Below are 23,070 nucleotides of genomic sequence, written 5' to 3' on the forward strand. Positions count from 1 at the left end.
TGAAAATACATGCATGTACATACACATGCATTGGGTTTTTGCTTACAAACTATAGAATCAGTCTAGCTTTCTTGTTTTTTTTAATGAAATTGTTTGATATTCATATCGTGAGTATACAAGAGATCCCTAATTCATTGACAATTTCAATTTCAATTCTCTACGCGCATACACGTGTGCTTTATTTTGATTGGATATTACAAACACGTCTATAAATTTCCTGGGAATACAATGATATTAACAGGATATGTAAACATGTCAAATATCTACAAACTGATAAACCAAAAATTGCAAACGCGCATGTCATTTGAAGGTTCAGTTCTTGGAATGGCCATAACATTTTTTTTTGGTCAAAATCTTTTGAAATTTAGATAGATATGTATACTAATATTTTAAAGATACCCGTACAATCAAAATTACTTTACGGCACGTGCATGCACGTGTGCTAAATTCTGATTGGACGATTTTGAAATCACCATGATAACATTCGTGTAAATCAAACAATCAATATCAAACTCATACAGTAAGTATATCGTTCAAATATCTATTGAATAGCACCAACAAAAGTGCGCTGTGTCGTACTCACGTGCGCATGTACATTGTATGCATGTGTATTTTTTCCAAATTCATTTCACGGATATTTAAATGGCCAGCACTTTCGAATCAAAGACTCAAATAAATTGAAATTTTGCTGTAAGTTTGTATGGTGTCAACAAAATTCGCTTTGTCGAATTTGCGTGCGTGTGAATGCTCGTGCATTTCAAGTTTGACGTCTAAATTCAAGCATTGGTCTATAACATAATTACATTTGAATGGATAGTTTTGAAATTTATGTTGCAGAGATATTGTATGCACGTGCATTTTTTTAGGCTTCGTAATTTTGAATCACTGGTTTTCATTGAAATGTTTTGAAATTTTTAATATAGTCACATGTATCGACAATGTCAAATTACTCACCAACACGTGCATGCACATGCACTGAATTTTGATTGATTAATTCTTAAAACATGCAACTGGTTTCTTGTAGCATGAAATGAACTGAAAGTTTTAAGATAACTTCACAGATTGATATGGATGGTCAAAACCACTTGGACTGACACCACTTGCTAAATGTGGGGAACACTTGGGGAACGTCTGTATGGGTCCCATTGCACTTAGTAATAGTTACAAACGTTTTTCGTGTGTGTTACGGTCATCATCGAAGTCATTTTATCGTTTAATTTCCTTTCCAGTAATTCCAGTAAACAACAAATGTCATCGAAATCAAACAGCTGTGCCTTCAGTCATGGTCGTAAATAATGCAGATAAATCGACAATTGTTTGAAATTGTGATTGTAAAATTTTGAAACACAGATACTGTACCTATAAATCTTAGGATATACTAGCAATCGGTAAATTGAAAAGTATGACGAATAGACGAGAAAAACAAAGAAACCTGAGTTATACAGATTTCGTTTTAGTTGGTCGAGCTAGGGTAAACAATGATTGTTTTCACAAGCTTTGCAGTTTTTTTAATGGTAGCAAAAGCACATCCTTTTAAAATTGTCTAAATGAACACAAATTAAATTTTCTCAAGTTAAGAAAAAAAAAATGACCAGGAGGGAGATTTGCTAAGTGTTGGACATTTTTCAGTATGTGCATTATTGACGGATATTTGAGTGTCTCCCAAATTGAAACTGACCTTAAACAAACCGTAATTCATAGTCGTATAAAGGAGTCATTCATTTTGATATGACCGCCAATATATCGTAGTGTGTTATATTTCCCCTAATTGTAGATGGACTTCATATTTACAGGCAAACCTTTAAAATGTAGAACCCACAATGATAATGTTGCTTACGCAATAATTACGTTTGGGAATAGCAAACGATTGAATGAACTCTTTTATAAAGGCACCTACTTCAAATACAGTCATAACAGTGCACTTCCAAAATTATCGTAGCGGTATAGAGTGATGCTTCTGGCATGATTTCACATCGTTTGTGCATGTACAGGTGATGTCAAGGAAAACTTTCAATATAATCACTTTTGGAAATATTGCATAATTGTGAAAAACGATTATGACAATTTTATCTTAATTCAAGTTTGGTATACCAATATTTCCATCTGTTTTTAGGTTTTTAGGGCATCGTTAAAATTTCTTCTCCTCCAGGTCAACTGATGTTCACTGAGTACAGTTTACAAAGTGTATCTCAAAACCGAAAGACCATTTCTATGCTGATATCTAAACATTCGGTCTTATAGTACAAACACTTAGTCTATTTAACTTTGGTTACTTGTGGGATATGAAATGAGTAAAAATATCTTATATACATATGTAACAAATATAACATTGATCATGCTCCTGATTAAAATGCTGTAGCGCAAGGTATCTGTTCAGGTTATCTGAGAATAGTATCGTTTCTAAAGAATAAATTTCCCCTGACATTAACATTCAGTTGTATATATGCTCGTAATGAAAAAAAAAATAAACACATGCAAGACAAACATAATGGTTCTGGACCATACAGTGAATCCTCTAGTCGTGAACAATAAGCGATTTTGACATAAATGTAATATGGTGTTTAAATATGAGATTGATCTTCACCTTTCATTGCTCTCTGAAATGTTTTATCTCAACAGAAATTTACGAACATATGTTATCAAAAGCAACCCGCAGTTTAAACTCGATTTGAAAGTGAGCAGAAATAATTTGCTAAATATTCATACAACAACGCAGCATTTTATTTCTTCAAAATGCGAATGATGGTAAGTAACGCATCGTTAGGCCAAGAATGTTAAATTCAACATTTTATTTATACAAATACGGAGACAATTGACAATATCAAATTAGTATGAACAGTCTATAGGTAGACTATATTTTATTGGCATGTTCAATTTGCATCTTCAACTTAAATTTCTCTAACCCCATAGAAACTACAATAAAATACACAGTATTTCCCCAGAACTGTTGAAATATGTTCTTCTCATAAGAAAACAGCAAGAAAGAAATCAGACTGTACGAAGGTTGGAATAAAATTAATTTGTCTATTATTTCTTACCTGATTCAGTGGGAAAATTCTTTTGAATGAAGGCATTTTGACTTTTGGGTAAAAGACCAAGTCCACTTACGTTGAAATTCATGAATATAGATAGCTTCTTACACCAAGTGTCACCAAATGTCCATATTCTAGTCCGAAAGGGTACATATAATATAGGCACCCAGGCAAGATTTGAGAATAGAAGTTCGCCACACCTGGGGACCGAGAAAACAGATCTATTTTTCAAATGTCACAGATGGTGCTAATTCAAACGCAGATATTTTTACGTAAGAAATCTCAAATGAAAGTATCGTTACTTATTACATCTCGAAGCGTCTCCCGTTAGAAGAGGAAGAAAAATAAAAGCAGTGAAAGCCTATCGATGCTGTCAAACTGAAAAGCTAGCCTTGGCTCTTGTATGATTGGCATGATTATGTTATATGAAGTGCTCACCGAAGACTTAAAACTATTCTCAGTATATCAAGCATATCCGTAATCAACAAGGCGAAATAAAAGAAAACATGCAAGAAGGACATGGTGCGTTTCCATTAACAGTCTTGGCACACTGTTTATAAATAAAATGTTGCAGACAGTAAATTGAGTATTGTGTCGTGATGCGGTAAAACGAAGCCAATGAAATCAAATGTGAATGGGACGAGCATACTTTGAAATTTCCTAAATACATTTTTGTACATTTACTGTTTATTTCAGGGTTGTTTTTCGTCATTCTTGGAAACACGAACTGAATACTTTGATAATGACAAAAGCATTTGCTATTATAAAGGCATAATAGAATGAACATTCTTGAGGCTTTTGACAACGATATACAGGAGACGTTTAATGAAGTGATGATCTTCTTGACAAATGGAATGAGCTCTTACTAGATTGTTTTGCTTTTACTTACATTAGATATCATTACAAACAAGCAAAACAGTTATATTTTGAGTGAGAAAAACAATAGTGGTATACAGAAGAAAATGGGTTACCTTAATAGTGTAAAAGGATATGTGAGCTATATCTCTACATTATTTAAGCCTGATCAGATTCTCAAAATGAATATAATTTTATGAAATGAATGATTTCAGTGTCTTTGTGATTTATGAAGGAAATAAACTCGTTCTTGACGAAACTGACCTTCCTGTCGGAAGTTAGTGTTAATGTTGCTTGTTCTCTGCTTTGAACATTTTTAATCACTTGCAGCGTGTAAAGATTGAAATTTACATTTTAATGTATACAAGAACTAGTTCTAATTGTAACGGGGACCGTTACATATGTTCCCCAAACCCCCCACAATTAAAAAGTGATGTCCTTGTCAATCTATAGCAAAAAATCATTTTATGTCAGCCTTTAATTACATGTAGTACGTTCAATATGGCCATTTCAATACCAAGAAATGAAAGAAAGCGTTCCACGTGCATACACGCGCATGCGTGTATGATTCCGAATTTTTGTTGATGTCGTTCAACAGGCATTTGTATCATATACCCGCAGTATGAATTTCATAACGTTTCCACCAAATATAAGGAAGTTATAGCGATTTTAAAATCGTCCAATCAGAATTCAGCACACGTGCATGCACGTGCTAAGCAGTAATTCTAACCACAGCAATTTGTAAGGAGTGCCAAGACACATCTAAACCCCTGATATCAATGGAATTTAATGAAAAACAAAAACGTTATCGTCCTTTAAAAATTGAACATTTGAAAAAACGTTACACGCGCATGCGCGTGTGCGTTGGCATTTTTGGTTACACCAATATATAGATACACATATTGTCTACGTATGCTGTGAATATCATCTCATTCGTTTCATAAATAAGATAGTTACAAACGTTTTAGTACTATCCAATAAAAATGAAATGCGCGTGCAAATTGGTAATTTTGACCATGCAAATCAGTTAAGGGTCTCAATATCTACCTATGATATGAATATCAAGCCATTTCAATGAACAACAAAAAAGTTACACTGATTCCAAAGTTAGTGTACATATTTTGTAATGCACGTGCATGCGCATGCGTGCGTGGGCAGACAAAATAACTATCATTTTTCATATCTACAAATGATATACTACCATCCTATTTAGGTTTCATATCGATCCCTTTAATATTCTGATTTTCCATTTTTTGTACCAAAATTGCAGTGCACGTGTGCGCGCGTGCATGGACGTGCAGACAAAATGACTATCATTATGCACATCTGCAAACGCTATACTATCATCCTGGAAAGTTTCATATTGATCCCTTTTGTAGTTTCTGAGAACACTACCGGACAAAAAAGTACCGGAGAAAAAGAATAACGAGCTATTATTGTGTTGGGATGCCAACACTAATGTCTCCGAACACCTCCCCATGTCAGAAATGCTTTTTGATATCAGATATGCACTCAGGATCATAAAAAAAAACCATAGAAACTAAATTTGGTTGAAATCCGACGGACATGTTTTTTGGCCGCCATTTTCTTCAATGGCGGCCATTTTCAAACATTTGAAAATCAATTAGAAGGGAATACTAATGCTAGATATGAACTATGGACCCTCCATTTACCCCAGAACCCAAATGTTGTAGAGATTATAACATTATGAAATATTTCGGTATATGGCGGCCATTTTGAATATAGCGGCTCAAAAAAAAAAAAATTTGGTGGTCAAAATAGACTTTGGGTCACTAAATTACTCTAAAAATAGAATTTGGTTAAAATCCGACAGCCTTGAGGTTTTGACGTTTTTTGGCCGCCATTTTAAAACGGCGGTCATTTTGAAAAGTTGATTGCACCCCTCCTAAGGACCCCCTATCAGCTCACAAAGTTTGAAGTGGATCTGCCGAAGCACTTTCAAAAAATCGCACGGACAAATTTCTCACTAAAGAAGAGGAATAATAAGAATAAGAAGAAAACTAGACACTCATTACTAGTAATGAGTAGGTCTTCCCTTTGTTCACTTCCGGTAAAGAGTTTTCTGATCCTACGAAAACCATTCAAATATATCAGAGAATGTACTTTAACAATAAATGAGAAATGTATTATCAAATTTTTTACTCATTTCTTGTAACTTCCGGTGACGACCGGAAGTACTATTCAGATGTGTTTTCCTATAAATGACAGGGACTCTTTACTGTCTATATTCCCTGAAAATTTCACGTCTCTATCTGAAAGAGTTCTCAACAAAAAGAAGTAGTCTAAAGAAAGAAAAAGCAGTTGGTAACTACCGACCGGGAGTCAATTTTGAAAAACAAAATAGTCAAAATCCGGTGACGACAGGAAGTGACGGTCGACATGCTCAACACCCTATTGCATGCTTACAAACAGAGATTGATCATCCCTGAATATTTGATGAACCTATCTTTTACCCTTTCCAAGAAAAATGCTGGACAAAATCTCGTTTGAGAAACAGAAAATCGGCCATATTTTCCTACCGGAAGTGAATTTTGGAAAAACAAAAGAACCACAGCAAAGTCATTTCATAAGACATTATTCCTGAAATTTTGAATAAAATCTATCCAGCCATCTCTGAGAAATCACTAGAAGAAATCGGCAAATCGTCATTTTTTTTTAAATACTTCCGGTATAGAGCGGAAGTGACGGACGAAAAAATTGAAAGTATGTGTACAATGGACTAATGCTAGTTGATCAACCCTACAAGTTTCAATCGTCTATATATATTCGTTATTGAGAAACTGAAAAAACAAAGTTTGAATTTGTCCACCCCTTATCTTCCGACCGGAAGTGAATTTTCGAATAATATTTAACGTTACTTTAGACATTTATAGTGTCTACAATATATGTTAAATACAAATCAAACACTTGTTTAGTAAACGAGATTTAAGGCATTGAAAAAGGAGAATTTGAAAAGTTTTTCCTTAATTACCGGAAGTCGACGTTTCCACTTCCGGTGGGGTCAACAGTTTTCAATACTCCAAAAGACACCGGATAAAGTGGTATAGGTTTCGATTCAACAACTATAACTTTAATTTTTCGATTCATTTTATCACTTCCGGTGACGACCGGAAGTGACGGCCGACATTACGAACCCCCAACTGCACACCTACAAAGTGAGATCTATCAACTCTGAAAATTTGGTGACTCTATCTTTTACCGTTTCTGAGAAAACGCTGGACAAAATCTCTTCTAAAAAACCGGAAATTGGACATATCTAACGACCGGAAGTAGATTTTGAAAAAATGAAAAAACGCCTGGGGGTATTTTCATTCTCTATCATCCCTGAATATTTCAAGAAAATCCATCCAGCCATCTCTGAGAAATCGTGCCGACAAAAAAAGGGGGGAAAATATTAATAACGAGCTATAACTGTGTTGGGATGCCAACACAAATGTCTCCGAACACCTCAGGATGTCAGAAATGCGTTTTTTATTCCAGATATGCACTCAGGATCCTCAAAAATCCCTAGAAACTAAATTTGGTTGAAATCCGACGGACTTGATTTTTGGCCGCCATTTCTTTCAATGGCGGCCATTTTGAAACATTTGAAAATAGATGGGAAGGAAATACTGATGCTAGAAATGAACAGTGGACCCTCCAATTACCCCAGAAACCAAATGTTGTAGACATTTTAACATTTTCAAATATTTTGGTGTATGGCGGCCATTTTGAAAATAGCGGCTCAAAATTTTTTTTTGATGGTGGGAATGAACTCGGGTTCACCAAATTACCCTTGAAATAAAATTTGGTTCAAATCCGACAACATTGATTTTTTGACGTTTTGGCGGCCATTTTGAAACGGCGACCATTTTGAAAATTTCAAAAGTTGATTGCACCCCTCCTCATGACCCCCTATCAGCTTACAAAGGTTGAAGTTGATCAGTCGAATCACTTTCATATAATCGGTCGGACAAATTTCTCACTAAAGAAGAGGAAAAATAAGAAGAAAAGAATAAGAATAACGAGCTATAACTGTGTTGGGATGCCAACACAAATGTCTCCGAACACCTCCCCATGTCAGAAATCGTTTTTGATGCCAGATATGCACTCAGGATCCTCCAAAAACCCGAGAAACTAAATTTGGTTGAAATCCGACGGACTTGATTTTTGGCCGCCATTTTCTTCAATGGCGGCCATTTTGAAACATTTGAAAATAGATTGGAAGGAAATACTGATGATAGAAATGAACTGTGGACCCTCCAATTACCCCAGAAACCAAATGTTGTAGAGATTTTAACATTTTCAAATATTTTGGTATATGGCGGCCATTTTGAATATGGCGGCTGAAAAATTTTTTTTGATTGTGGGAATGAACTTGGGGTCACCAAATTACCCTAGAAATAAAATTTGGTTGAAATCCGACAACTTATGACAAGTTTTTGGCCGCCATTTTGAAACGGCGGCCATTTTGAACATTTCGAAAGTTGATTGCACCCCTCCTCATGACCCCCCATTAGCTTACAAAGTTTGAAGTCGATCTGTTGAAGCACTTTCCTAAAATCGAGCGGACAAATTTCTCTGGAAAGAAGAGGAATAAGAAGAGGAAGAGGAAGAAAATAAGAATAACGAGCTATAACTGTGTTGCGATGCCAACACAAATGTCTCCAAACACCTCCCAATGTCAAAAATGCTTTTTGATGCCAGAAATGGATTCCATCAACCCTAGAGAGTAAATTAGGTTTAAATCCGACAGACTTGATTTTTGGCCGCCATTTTCTTCAATGGCGGCCATTTTGAAACATTTGAAAATTGATGGGAAGGAAATACTGATGCTAGAAATGAACTGTGGACGCTGAATTGACCCCAGAACCCAAATGTTATAGAGATTTTAGCACTTTCAAATATTTCGGTATATGACGGCCATTTTGAAAATGGCGGCTCAAAAAAAATCTTTTATTGTGCAAATGGATTTGGGGTCACTAAATTACCCTAGAAATAGAATTTGGTTGAAATCCGACAACCTTGACTTTTTGACGTTTTTGGCCGCCATTTTGAAAAGGCGGCCATTTTGATCATTTGGAAAATTGATTGCACCCCTCTTCATGACCGCCTATCAGTTCACAAAGTTTGAAGTGGATCTGTCGAAGCACTTTCATACAATCGAGCGGACAAATTTCTCAGGAAAGAAGAGGAATAATAATAATAATAAGAAGAAGAAGAAGAATAAGAAACGGAGCAAAAACAATATGTCTCCGACACTTTGTGTTCGGAGACATAATAAGAAACGGAGGAAAAACAATATGTCTCCGACACTTTGTGCTCGGAGACATAATAAGAAACGGAGCAAAAACAATATGTCTCCGACACTTTGTGTTCGGAGACATAATAAGAATAATAAGAAACGGAGCAAAAACAATATGTCTCCGACACTTTGTGTTCGGAGACATAATAATAATAACTAGAAACTCATTACTAGTCATGAGTAGGTCTTCCGTTTGTTCACTTCCGGTAAAGAGTTTTCTGATCCTACAAAAACCATTCAAATATATCAGAGAATGTACTTTAACAATAAATGAGAAGTGTATTATCAAATTTTTTCCTCATTTCTTGTAACTTCCGGTGACGACCGGAAGTACTATTCAGATGTGTTTTCCTATGAATGACAGTGACTCTTTACTGTCTATATTCCCTGAAAATTTCACGTTTCTATCTGAAGAGTTCTCAACAAAAAGAAGTAGACTAAAGAGAAAAAAATAGTAGGTAACTACCGACCGGAAGTCAATTTTGAAAAACAAAATAGTCAAAACTCTAGAGGTTGATACTATTCTTAAGACATGTGAAAATCATATCAAACACTTCAAATATAAGCTAGATTTATGGGGACAAAGAGACGAAAAGTAAAAAAGTATTTTATCAAGAAACCGGAAGTAGTCGTTTTGACTACCGACGGGGTCAATATTCTTTTCACACTTTGAAAGAGACTTAATAAACTAGTATAGGTTTCAATTTAAAAGAATTTTTTTTTAAATTTACGATTATTTCAATGACTTCCGGTGACGACAGGAAGTGACGGTCGACATGCTCAACACCCTATTGCATGCTTACAAACAGAGATTGATCATCCCTGAATATTTGATGAACCTATCTTTTACCCTTTCCAAGAAAAATGCTGGACAAAATCTCATTTGAGAAACAGAAAATCGGCCATATTTTCCGACCGGAAGTGAATTTTGGAAAAAAAAAAATAACCAAACCAAAATCATTTCATAAGACATTATTCCTGAAAATTTCAAGAAAATCTATCCAGCCATCTCTGAGAAATCACTAGAAGAAATCGGCAAATCGTCATTTTTTTCAAATACTTCCGGTATAGAGCGGAAGTGACGGACGAAAAAATTGAAAGTATGTGTACAATGGACTAATGCTAGTTGATCAACCCTACAAGTTTCAATCGTCTATATATATTCGTTATTGAGAAACTGAAAAAACAAAGTTTGAATTTGTCCAACCCCTATCTTACGACCGGAAGTGAATTTTCGAATAATATTTAACGTTACTCTAGACATTTATAGTGTCTACAATATATGTTAAATACAAGTCAAACACTTGTTTAGTAAACGAGATTTAAGGCATTGAAAAAGGAGAATTTGAAAAGTTTTTCCTTAATTACCGGAAGTCGACGTTTACACTTCCGGTGGGGTCAACAGTTTTCAATACCCCAAAAGACACCGGATAAAGTGGTATAGGTTTCGATTCACTAACTACAACTTTAATTTTTCGATTCATTTTATCACTTCCGGTGACGACCGGAAGTGACGGACGACATTATGAACCCCCAACTGCACGCCTACAAAGTGAGATCTATCAACTCTGAAAATTTGGTGACTCTATCTTTTACCGTTTCTGAGAAAAACGCTGGACATTTTTTTTTTAAAAAACCGGAAATTGGATATATCTAACGACCGGAAGTAAATTTTGAAAAAATGCCTGGGGGTATTTTCATTCTCTATCATCCCTGAAAATTTCAAGAAAATCCATCCAGCCATCTCTGAGAAATCGTGCCGACAAAAAAAGGGGGGGGGGAAATAATAATAATAACTAGAAACTTGTTGCCATGGCAACAAGACGGTCTTCCGTTCTTTCCGTGTCCAGAAGATAACCTGAAATTCTTCATTTGTTATAAAGTGGGAACATAATATTCGAGTAATCTGGGGGATTGAACCCGGGTCGCCCGCATGAAAATCCACCACGCTACCATTAGGCTAGCGAGGACCTCGCTTGAAAATGAAAATTACAAATATCTAGAGTTTGGTTTGATCAATTTCAAAACAAATATCATATTCAGCATTCTATAAAGAGTCTCTATTTATCTTACCTTTATCAAAGAACAACATTAAAAAACAAAAAAGTTGAAAAAATCAATTTTTTAATTTCGCTTCCGGTAGCGACCGGAAGTGATGACGACGTACGAAATAGTCATTCTGCAAATCTATAAGTCATGTTCTATCATCTCTAATAAGTCTCCAGTTCATATCTTCAGCCGTTCCTGAGATCACTCTCGGACAAAGTACCATTTGAAAATCAGGAAAGTGTCCATAACTTGGAACTGAAAGAGAATTTTCCGAATTTTTTTTGTGATAAACAAAGTTCATAATAAAATCCATTTTTCCTGAAAGTTTCACTGAAAACCACTGTATAGTTTTCGAGAAAACTCCTGCACAAAATTTGCTCAAAAAAAATAATAATAATAATAACTAGACACTCATTACTAGTAATGAGTCGGTCTTCCGTTATACCACTTCCGGTAAAGAGCTTTCTATTCCTACGAAAACCATTTAAATGTATCAGAAAATGTGCCTTAACAATGAATGAGAAATGTATTGTCGAATTTTTTACTCCTTTCTTGTAACTTCCGGTGACGACCGGAATTACTATTCAGATGTATTTTCCTATAAATGACAGCGACTCTTTACTGTCTATATTCCCTGAAAATTTCACGTCTCTATCTGAAAGAGTTCTCAACAAAAAGAAGTAGACTAAAGAAAGAAAAAGTAGTAGGTTACTACCGACCGGAAGTCAATTTTGAAAAACAAAATTGTCAAAACTTTAGAAGTTGATACTTTTATTAAGACATGTGAAAATCATATGAAAGACTTCAAACATAAGCGAGATTTATGGGGACAAAGAGACAAAGAGTAAAAAGATATTTTATCAAGAAACCGGAAGTAGTCGTTTTGACTACCGACAGAGTCAATATTCTTTTCACACTTTGAAAGAGAGTTAATAAACTAGTATAGGTTTCAATTTAAAGGAAAAAGTTTGAAATTTGCGATTCTTTCCATCACTTCCGTTGGCGACAGGAAGTGACGGTCGACATGTTCAACCCCCTACTCCACGCTTACAAACGGAGATTGATCATCCCTGAATATTTTATGAACCTATATTTTACCTTTTCCAAGAAAAATGCTGGACAAAATTCCTTTTGAGAAACAGAAAATCGGCCATATTTTCCGACCGGAAGTGAATTTTATAAAAAATAATTATAGCAAGGTCATTTCATAAGACATTATTCCTGAAAATTTCAAGAAAATCTATCCAGCCATCTCTGAGAAATCACTCGAAGAAATCGGAAAATCGACATTTTTTCAAATACTTCCGGTATAGACCGGAAGTGACGGACAAAGAAATTGAATGTATGTGTACAATGGACTTATGTTAGTTGATCAACTCTACAAGGTTCAAGCGTCTATCTATATTCATTATTGAGAAACTGAAAAAACAAGGTTTGAATATGTCCACCCCATATTTCACGACCGGAAGTGAATTTTACAAAAATATTTAAATATACTCTAGACATTTATAGTGTCTATAACATATGTAAAATTCAAATCATTAACTTGTTTTATGACCGAGATTTATGGGGTCAACATTTTTTGAGAATTAGAACAAGACCTAGTAAACCGATATAGGTTTTAATTTGAAAGAATTTTTTTTTGAAATCTATGATTCATTTAATCACATCCAGTGACGACCGGAAGTGACGGCCGACATTCTTAACCCCCTACTGCACGTCTACAAAGTGAGATATATTAACTCTGAAAATTTGATGACTATCTTTTACCGTTTCTGAGAAAAACGCTGGACAATGAAAACAGCTAATAAGCAGTATTTGCCGACCGGAAGTGAATTTTACAAAAATATTTGACGTTACTCTAGACATTTATAGTAACTATAATATATATAAAACTCAACTCATTAACTAGTTTCATGACCGAGACCTGGTAAACCGATATAGGTTTTAATTTGAAAGAAAAAAGTTTGAAATTGATGATTCATTTAATCACTTCCGGTGACGACCGGAAGAGACGGCGACAAAAAATATTAGGTGCATGCACCATAGAGAAATAGATCTATCATCCCTGAAAGTTTCATTCGATTATCTTCAGTGGTTTTCAAGTTTACCCCCGGACAAAGTTTCTTTCAAAAACCGGAAAATCGGACGTATCTCACGAACGGAAGTGAATTTTGAAAAAATGAAAAAAAGCCTTCAGGTACCATCGTTCTCTATAACCTGTGAAAGTTTCAGGAAAATCCATCCAACGCTCTCGGAGACGAAAGGGAAAAAAAAAATAATAACGGGCTATAACTGTGTTGGGATGCCAACACAAATGTCTCCGAACACCTCCCCATGTCAGAAATGGTTTCTGATGCCAAATATGCGCTCAGGATCCTCAATAAACCCTAGAAACTAAATTTGGTTGAAATCCGACGGAGTTGATTTTTGGCCGCCATATTCTTCATTGGCGGCCATTTTGAAACATTCGAAAATAGATTGGAAGGAAATACTGATGCTAGAAATGAATTGTGGACCCTCAATTGACCCCAGAACCCAAATGTTGTAGAGATTTCAACACTTTCAAATATTTTGGTATGTGGCGGCCATTTTGAAAATGGCGGCTCAAAAAAAAAATTTGATAGTGGAAATAAACTTGGGGTCACTAAATTACCCTAGAAATAGAATTTGGTTGAAATCCGAGAACTTTGACTTTTTGACGGTTGTTGGCCGCCATCTTGAATCGGCGGCCATTTTGAAAAATTGAATGGACCCTTCCTAGTGACCCTCTATCAGCTCACAAAGTTTGAATTGGATCTGTCGAAGCACTTTCACAAAATCGGTCGGACAAATTTCTCACTAAAGAAGAGGAATAATAAGAATAAGAAGAAGGAAATAATAATAAGAAGAAGAAACGGAGGAAAAACAATATGTCTCCGACACTTTGTGTTCGGAGACATAATAATAATAAACAGTAGAATCACTAGAAGGTCTTACGTTGGTAACGGAAGACCTTAATAATAAGAAACAGTAGAATCACTATAAGGTCTTCCGTGAAGAAGGGAAGACCTTAATAAACAGTAGAATCACTATAAGGTCTTCGGTATGGAACGGAAGACCTTAATAAACAGTAGAATCACTATAAGGTCTTCCGTCTGGAACGGAAGACCTTAATAATAATAACCAGCTATAACTGTGTTGGGGCTCAAAAAAAAAAATTTGATGGTGGAAATGAACTCGGAGTCACCAAGATACCCAAGAAATAGAATTTGGTTGAAATCCGACAACCTTAAATTTTTGACTTTTTTGACCGCCATTTTGAAACGGCGGACAAATTTCTCACTAAAGAAGAGGAATAATAAGAAGAAAATAATAATAAGAATAACGAGCTATAACTGTGTTGGGATGCCAACACAGATGTCTCCGAACACCTCCCCATGTCAGAAATGGTTTTGGATGCCAGATATGCACTCAGGATCCTCAAAAAACCCTAGAGACTAAATTTGGTTGAAATCCGATGGACTTGATTTTTGGCTGCCATTTTCTTCAATGGCGGCCATTTTGAAACATTTGAAAATTGATTGGAAGGAAATACTGATGCTAGAAATGAATTGTGGACCCTCAATTGACCCCAGAACCCAAACTCTGTAGAGATTTTAACACTTTAAAATATTTCGGTATATGGCGGCCATTTTTAAAATGGCGGCTCAGAAAAAAAATTTGATGGTGGAAATGGACTCGGGGTAATCAAATTACCCTAGAAATAGAATTTGGTTGAAATCCGACAACCTTGATTTTTTGACGTTTTTTGGCCACCATTTTGAAACAGCGACCATTTTGAAAATTTGAAAAGTTGATTTGCATCCCTCCCCATGACCCGCTATCAGCTTCCAAAGTTTGAAGGGGATCTGTTGAAGCACTTTCATATAATCGAGCGGACAAATTTCTCACTAAAGAAGAGGAAAAATAAGAAAAAAATAATAAGAAGAATAACGAGCTATAACTTTGTTTGGATGCCAACACAAATGTCTCCGAACACCTCCCCATGTCAGAAATGGTTTTTGATACCAGAAATGCATTCAGGATGCTCAAAAAACCCTAGGAACTGAATTTGGTTGAAATGCGTGGGATTTGATTTTTGACCGCCATTTTCTTCAATGGCGGCCATTTTGAAACATTTGAAAATTGATTGGAAGGAAATACTGATGCTAGAAATGAATTGTGGACCCTCTATTTACCCCAGAACCCAAATGTTCTAGAGATTTTAACACTTTCAAATATTTCGGTATATGGCGGCCATTTTGAAAATAGCGGCTCAAAAAAAATATTTGATGGTGGAAATGGATTTGGGGTCACTAAATGACTCGGGAAATAGAATTTGGTTGAAATCCGACAACCTTTAGTTTTTAACGTTTTTTGGCCGCCATTTTGAAACGGCGGCCACTTTGAAAATTTAAAAAGTTGAATGCACCCCTCCTAGTGACCCCCTATCAGCTCACAAAGTTTGAAGTAGATCTGTCGAAGCACTTTCACAAAATCGCGCGTACAAATTTCTCACTAAAGAAGAGGAATAATAAGAATAAGAAGAAAATAATAATAACCAGCTATAACTGTGTTGGGATGCCAACACAAATGTCTCCGAACACCTCCCCATGTCAGAAATGGTTTTTGATGCCAGATGAGGATTCTCAAAAAACCCTAGAAACTAAATTTGGTTGAAATCCGACGGACTTGATTTTTTGGCCGCCATTTTCTTCAATGGCGGCCATTTTGAAAAATCTCAAAATAAATTGGAAGGAAATACTGATGCTAGAAATGAATTCTGGATCCTTCACTTACCCCAGAACCAAAATAATGTAGAGATTTTAACACTTTCAAAGATTTCAGTATATGGCGGCCATTTTGAAAATGGCGGCTCAAAAAAAAATTTGATGGTGGAAATGTACTCGGGGTCACTAAATTACCCTAGAAATAGAATTTGGTTGAAATCAAACAACCTTGATTTTTTGACATTTTTGGCCGCCATCTTGAAACGGCGGCCATTTTGAAAAGTTGATTATACCCCTCCTAGTGACCCACTATCAGCTCACAAAGTTTGAAGTGGATCAGTCGAAGCACGTTCATATAATCGCGCGGACAAATTTCTCACTAAAGAAGAGGAAAAATAAGAAAAAAATAATAATAATAAAAAATAACGAGCTATAACTGTGTTCGGATGCCAACACAGATGTCTCCGAACACCTCCCCATGTCAGAAATGGTTTTGGATGCCAGATATGCACTCAGGATCCTCAAAAAACCATAGAAAATAAATTTGGTTCAAATCCGATGGACTTGATTTTTGGCCGCCATTTTCCTCAATGGCGGCTATTTTGAAACATTTGAAAATTGATTGGAAGGAAATACTGTTGCTAGAAATGAATTGTGGACCCTCAATTGACCCCAGAACACAAATGTTGTAGAGATTTTAACACTTTAAAATATTTCGGTATATGGCGGCCATTTTGAAAATAGCGGCTCAGAAAAAAAAAAGTTTGATGGTGGAAATGGACTCAAGGTAATCAAATTACCTTAGAAATAGAATTTGGTTGAAATCCGACAACCTTGATTTTTTGACATTTTTGGACGCCATCTTGAAACGGCGGCCATTTTTAAAATTTAAACAGTTGATTGCACTCCTCCCCATGACCCCCTATCAGCTCACAAAGTTTGAAGTGAATCTGTCGAAGCACTTTCATAAAATCGAGCGGACAAATTTCTCACTAAAGAAGAGGAAAAATAAGAAGAAAATAATAATAAGAACGAGCTATAACTGTGTTGGGATGCCAACACAAATGTCTCCGAACACCTCCCCATGTCAGAAATACTTTTTGATGCCAGATATGCACTCCGGATCCTTTAAAAACCCTAGAAACTAAATTTGGTTGAAATCCAACCGACTTGTTTTTTGGCCGCAATTTTCTTCAATGGCGGCCATTTTGAGACATTTGAAAATAGATTGCAAGGGAATACTGATGCTAGAAATGAACTGTGGATCCTCCATTTACCCCAGAACCCAAATGTTGTAGAGATTTAAACACTTTCAAATATTTCGGTATATGGCGGCCATTTTGAAAATGGCGGCTCAAAAAAAAATTTCATGGTGGAAATGGACTTGGGGTCACTAAATTACCTTACAAATAGAATTTGGTTGAAATCCAACAACCTTGAGTTTTTGACGTTTTTTGGCCGCCATCTGGAAACGGCGGCCATTTTGAAAATTTGAAAAGTTGATTGCAACCCTCTTAGTGACCCCCTATCAGCTCAGAAAGTTTAAAGTGGATCAGTCGAAGTGTGTTCATATAATCGAGCGGAGAAATTTCTCACTAGAGAAGGGGAAAAATAAGAAGAAGAAAATAATAATAACGAGCTATAACTGTGTTGGGATGCCAACACAAATGTCTCTGAACACCTCCCCATGTCAGAAATGCTTTTTGATGCCAGAAATGGACTCAGAATCCTCCATTAAACCTAGAGAGTAAATTAGGTTGAAATCCGACGGACTTGATTTTTGACCGCGATTTTCTTCAATGGCGGCAATTATGAAACATTTGAAAATTGATTGGAAGGAAATACTGATGGTAAAAATGAACAGTGGACGCTCAATTGACCCCAGAACCCAAATGTTGTAGAGATTTTAACATTTTCAAATATTTCGGTATATGACGGCCATTTTGAAAATGGCGGCTCAAAAAAAAGTTTTGATGGTGGAAATGGACTCGGGGTCACTAAATTACCCTAGAAATAGAATTTGGTTGAAATCCGACAACCTTCACTTTTTGACGTTTTTGGCCCCTATTTTGAAACGGTGGCCATTTTGAAAATTTCGAAAGTTGATTGCACCCCTCCTCATGACCCCCTATCAGTTCACAAAGTTTGAAGTGGATCTGTCGAACCACTTTCATACAATCGAGCGGACAAATTTCTCAGGAAAGAAGAGGAATAATAACGAGCAATAACTGTGTTGGGATGCCAACACAAATGTCTCCGAACACCTCCCCATGTTAGAAGTGGTTTTTGATGCCAGATATGCACTCAGCATCCTCAAGAAACCCTAGGAACTAAATTTGGTTGAAATCCGGCGGACTTGATTGTTGGCCGCCATTTTCTTCAATGGCGGCCATTTTGAAACATTAAAAATAGATTGGAAGGAAATACTGAAGCTATAATGAATTGTGGACCCTCAATTTACCCCAGAACCCAAATGTTGTAGAGATTTTAACACTTTCAAATATTTCAGTATATGGCGGCCATTTTGAAAATGGCGGCTCAAAAATTTTATTTGATGGTGGAAATGGACTCGGGGTCACTAAATTACCCTTTGAAATAGAATTTGGTTGAAATCCGACAACCTTGAGTTTATGAAGTTTTTTGGCCGCCATCTTGAAACGACGGCCATTTTGAAAAGTTGAATGCACCCCTCCTAGTGACCCCCTATCAGCTCACAAAGTTTGAATTGGATCTGCCGAAGCAATTTCACAAAATCGGTCGGACAAATTTCTCACTAAAGAAGAGGAAGAATAAGAATAAGAAGAAGAAAATAATAACGAGCTATAACTCTGTTGGGATGCCAACAAAAATGTCTCCGAACACCTCCCCATGTCAGAAATCCTTTTTGATGCCAGATATGCACTCAGGATCCTCCAAAAACCCTAGAAACTAAATTTCGTTGAAATCCGACGGACTTGTTTTTTGAAGAAAATGGCGGCCATTTTGAAACATTTGAAAACTGATTGGAAGGAAATACTGATGCTAGAAATGAACTGTGGACCCTCCAATTACCCCAGAACCGAAATGTTGCAGAGATTTTAACACTTTGAAATATTTCGGTATGTGTCGGCCATTTTGAAAATGGCGGCTCAAATTTTTTTTTTTTCATGGTGGGAATGAACTCAGGGTCACCAAATAACCCTAGAAATAAAATTTGGTTGAAATCCGACAACATTGATTTCTTGACGTTTTTGGCCGCCATCTTGAAACGGCGGCCATTTTGAAAATTTCGAAAGTTGATTGCACCCCTCCTCATGACCCCCTATCACCTCACAAAGTTTGAAGTGGATCTGTCGAAAGACTTTCATAACATCGAGCGGACAAATTTCTCTGGAAAGAAGAGGAATAAAAAGAAGAAGAAGAAGAAGAAAATAAGAATAATAAGAAACGGAGCAAAAACAATATGTCTCCGACACTTTGTGTTCGGAGACATAATAAGAAACGGAGCAAAAACAATATGTCTCCGACACTTTGTGTTCGGAGACATAATAAGAACTAGAATTGATCTCGTTACGAGCAACGAATTGGTCTTCCATCCAATTCCTGACGAGATAGGATCTTGACTGGGAGAATTCAATTAGTGAAGAATGACTATACATGAAAGAAATAAACACGTATATATCAATTATAAACAATTTTGGTTTTGTTTTATTCACTTTTCAGTATGTCGGGAGTCCAAAAAAACGACTAAAAATTCCACATTGACCGCTTAGGAACCCAGACTAAAATTTCCATGAAAAAATACTGAGTTTTCGGACAACTTTCGGTTTCGAAAAACCAACTTCCGGTGGAAATGGAATGGCTTATTACTCTATATTAAATAATGTTATGAGCATTAGAATTTTTGAAAAATGCAAAATTACATATTTTTAAGGTACTTCCGGTGGATGACGGAAGTCACGGCAACAAAATTGAAACACATATGTCACATCTACAAGTCACCATATAACATTCCTGAAAGTTCCAAGACTCAATCTTTAATTATTTATGAGAAAACGCCTGGAGAAAAAACCCCAGAAATCATAGATTTTTACCGTACGGGAGTGAATTTAAAAAAAAAAAATAATTCACTATACTCTGAAGATGGATAATGTCAATATATATGTGAAAATCATATCAAACACTTGATTTATAAACGAGAGATATGATAGCAAAGAAAGAAGAATTTTTCGAAGTTTTTCTTTAAAAACCGGAAGTTGTTGTTTAAACTTCCGGTAAGTGTAACACCCACCACCACCCCAGCTTTCCTACCTTACTTACATGTGTAAATTATTTTTGGCATGTTTATTTATTTGTCTTTTTTGGTGTGCCATCTTTTTGCTGTATGCTTTATGTAGTTTGTATTTTTGTGCATATATATTGTACATCTGTAATTTTAGGGGTTCAGCATATGCATTGTGTGATTAGCTGTTAGTCTGATCCATATTATGGTTTATATATTTTTCATCATTTTTCAATAAATGACATTTTCATCAGTACGCTAGTGTTAATTCAATTGATCCTTACTCAGCAAAAACGGAGCTGCGGTGAGATTGTGCAGCATGAAGAAGCAGAAAAAAATCTTACGAGATTCTTAAGGGTAAAATTTGTCGTAACTCTACGAGAGCTTAGAGGTTCTCTAAAGTGTAATAAATGATCGCAAGTGTAACAAAATGTGTTTGTGAAACATAAATGCCCCTGATAATAGCCAATTCTAAAGATGGCCAAGGTCACAAGGACAAATATCTTGGTACCAGTAGAAAGATCTTGTCACAAGAAATGCTGATGTGCAATATGAAAGCTGTAATATTTACCTTTTATAAGCTATGACCAATGTCAATTTTTTTTAAAAGTAGGTCAAATGCCAAGGTCAAAAGTTTTAGTACCCACGGAAAGATCTTGTTACAAGAAATACTTATGTGAAATATCAAAGCTCTACCACTCACTGTGTAAAAGTTATTAGCAAGGTTAAAATTTAAGACAGAGTGAATGACAGACAGGACAAAAACCAATATGCCTCCCCCCCCCCCCCCCCCCCCCCCCCCCCCCCGATCTTCGATCTCGGGGGAATAAAAAATGTCGTAGATTTAATCGTAAGATAGAAATTAAATATGGCAGTTGCTTTTGTCTTAGTTAATTAAGTTCACCCGCTTTTGTTACTAACCTCCTATAGAGTCTTCCTTAATATTGGAATACGTCTGTATACTTCTAGATTTGTTATTTATGAATCAGAGGTAAGATCCACTTAAAGTGATATAGCTAAGTAAATCATAATGGCACAGCAGTCTCAGGTGAATGTTAATCTAATTTTACATAATCTATTAAATCTAACAATAGAAATATATATTATGCTGTAATCCTTTCTTTTACTTTCAATTTGTAGTATGAAATGAATATCTTTGAATCGAAAAATTGCTGTGATACAGTTTTTAAAAAAATCAAATTTTTAAATTAATAGTCATAGTAATTACTTTATTTGAATGGTTCTGTCAGAGAAATAAAATTGCAATCAAATATTTTGTATGATTGATATAGAAAAAAATTACTTGTCTCTATGTTCGATGTATAGAATCTTATTTAATTTAAGATGTTAATTTTAAGATAATTACTCTTCAAAGTGATTTTTATTAATTCGGTTTAGAAATGAGTTTTGCTTCAAACGATAAAAGTAAAACAATATTAATTTCAATAACCATACATATATAATTCTTATTGAATTTTATTAAAATCTTGCAAATTCACAATTTAAGATGTGCATTTCATCATTTTCTCACTTCTTTCTTGTATATTGAAGGTATTACGTTTCTTAGCAAAGGGGAAGTATCTGTCAAAGTGGCTGATTTTCATGGTGTACCATTGCCATCTGCAGACCGGATGCTACACTCAGTCTGCACTGCTGTATGATTGTATTCAAAGTTATTCACATGAAGAATCTCACCTTTTTCAAAAGGGATGTATAATTAAGAAATAATCAAAATATGGTGGCATCATTTAAAAAAAAAAATGTTGTGGCCCATGGACCTCTTGTTTTTCTTTTTTCTTTCCAGTTTTATGACTAGTGATCACATTCTCATTCCACCGACCTTAAAGTTTTTTTTTTAAAAGGCTGCTGAACATTGCATCTCCGGATAACCTTCTCATTCACGACATATGATTGTAAACTTCGTTGTAAACTTCGGTGTTTTGGCGGACGCCAAAGATTATACCAGATAGACGAGACGAACAGAAAATAACACAAGTTATAAAATATTAAACTTACAGATGTCAAAATACTTTGGGTGTTTTATCATAAGATTGCACTATGGCTGATGAAGCATATCATCTATGAAAGCAATTCGTTTCATCAAGCGTTCTTCCTAATATACTTCAGACATCTTTAAAAAGCATGGTTTTCAACACTGTGACCGTGACCTCTATTCCGAAAGAAAATCAGAGAGCTGCTTATTGTTCTAAACTCTCGTCCTTTATACCTTTAGATAGGAAAGGAGAATACTCATTTAGGGAATGTTTCTATTAGTAACTTGGATACAGTGATTTATGATGTTGGCATACATTTACAAGAGTGAATTACTCCTATTACATTTCTAAGAGAGTCAATTCTCCTGGTTGATGAAATGTGTGAAACTCCGCACATGCAGCATTTATTTATACATATGTTAAAATGTTTTTCTAATCTTTATATATGCAAAGTTTGTAAGAATGAATTGACTGAATTGAATTGCGTTGTACTTACATATCAAGACTTGTAACACAACATAAAATTTTCGATATCAGATGGAAGCCACCTTAAAGATAACAATGCCTTCTGCAAGATACGTCACTTCCCCAATGTAGTTGGCTCCATTGATGGGACCTTTATTCAAATACAGGGAATGTCTGGAGATGAGGAGAACAACAACATATATTTCCCTGTCATCAACACTAAGGCAGTTGCTGATGCAGATCTTAGGTGAATGCATTGCAAATAATGGTGTAAATTATTGTATTGAAACATTGTTCAGAAAATATCTTCCACTTTGTATTTTTTCAACAGGTTCACCAACATTGTGGTGGGGTAGCC

The sequence above is a fragment of the Ostrea edulis genome, chromosome 2 (genome assembly GCF_947568905.1).
Source record: "Ostrea edulis chromosome 2, xbOstEdul1.1, whole genome shotgun sequence".
NCBI lineage: Eukaryota > Metazoa > Mollusca > Bivalvia > Ostreida > Ostreidae > Ostrea > Ostrea edulis.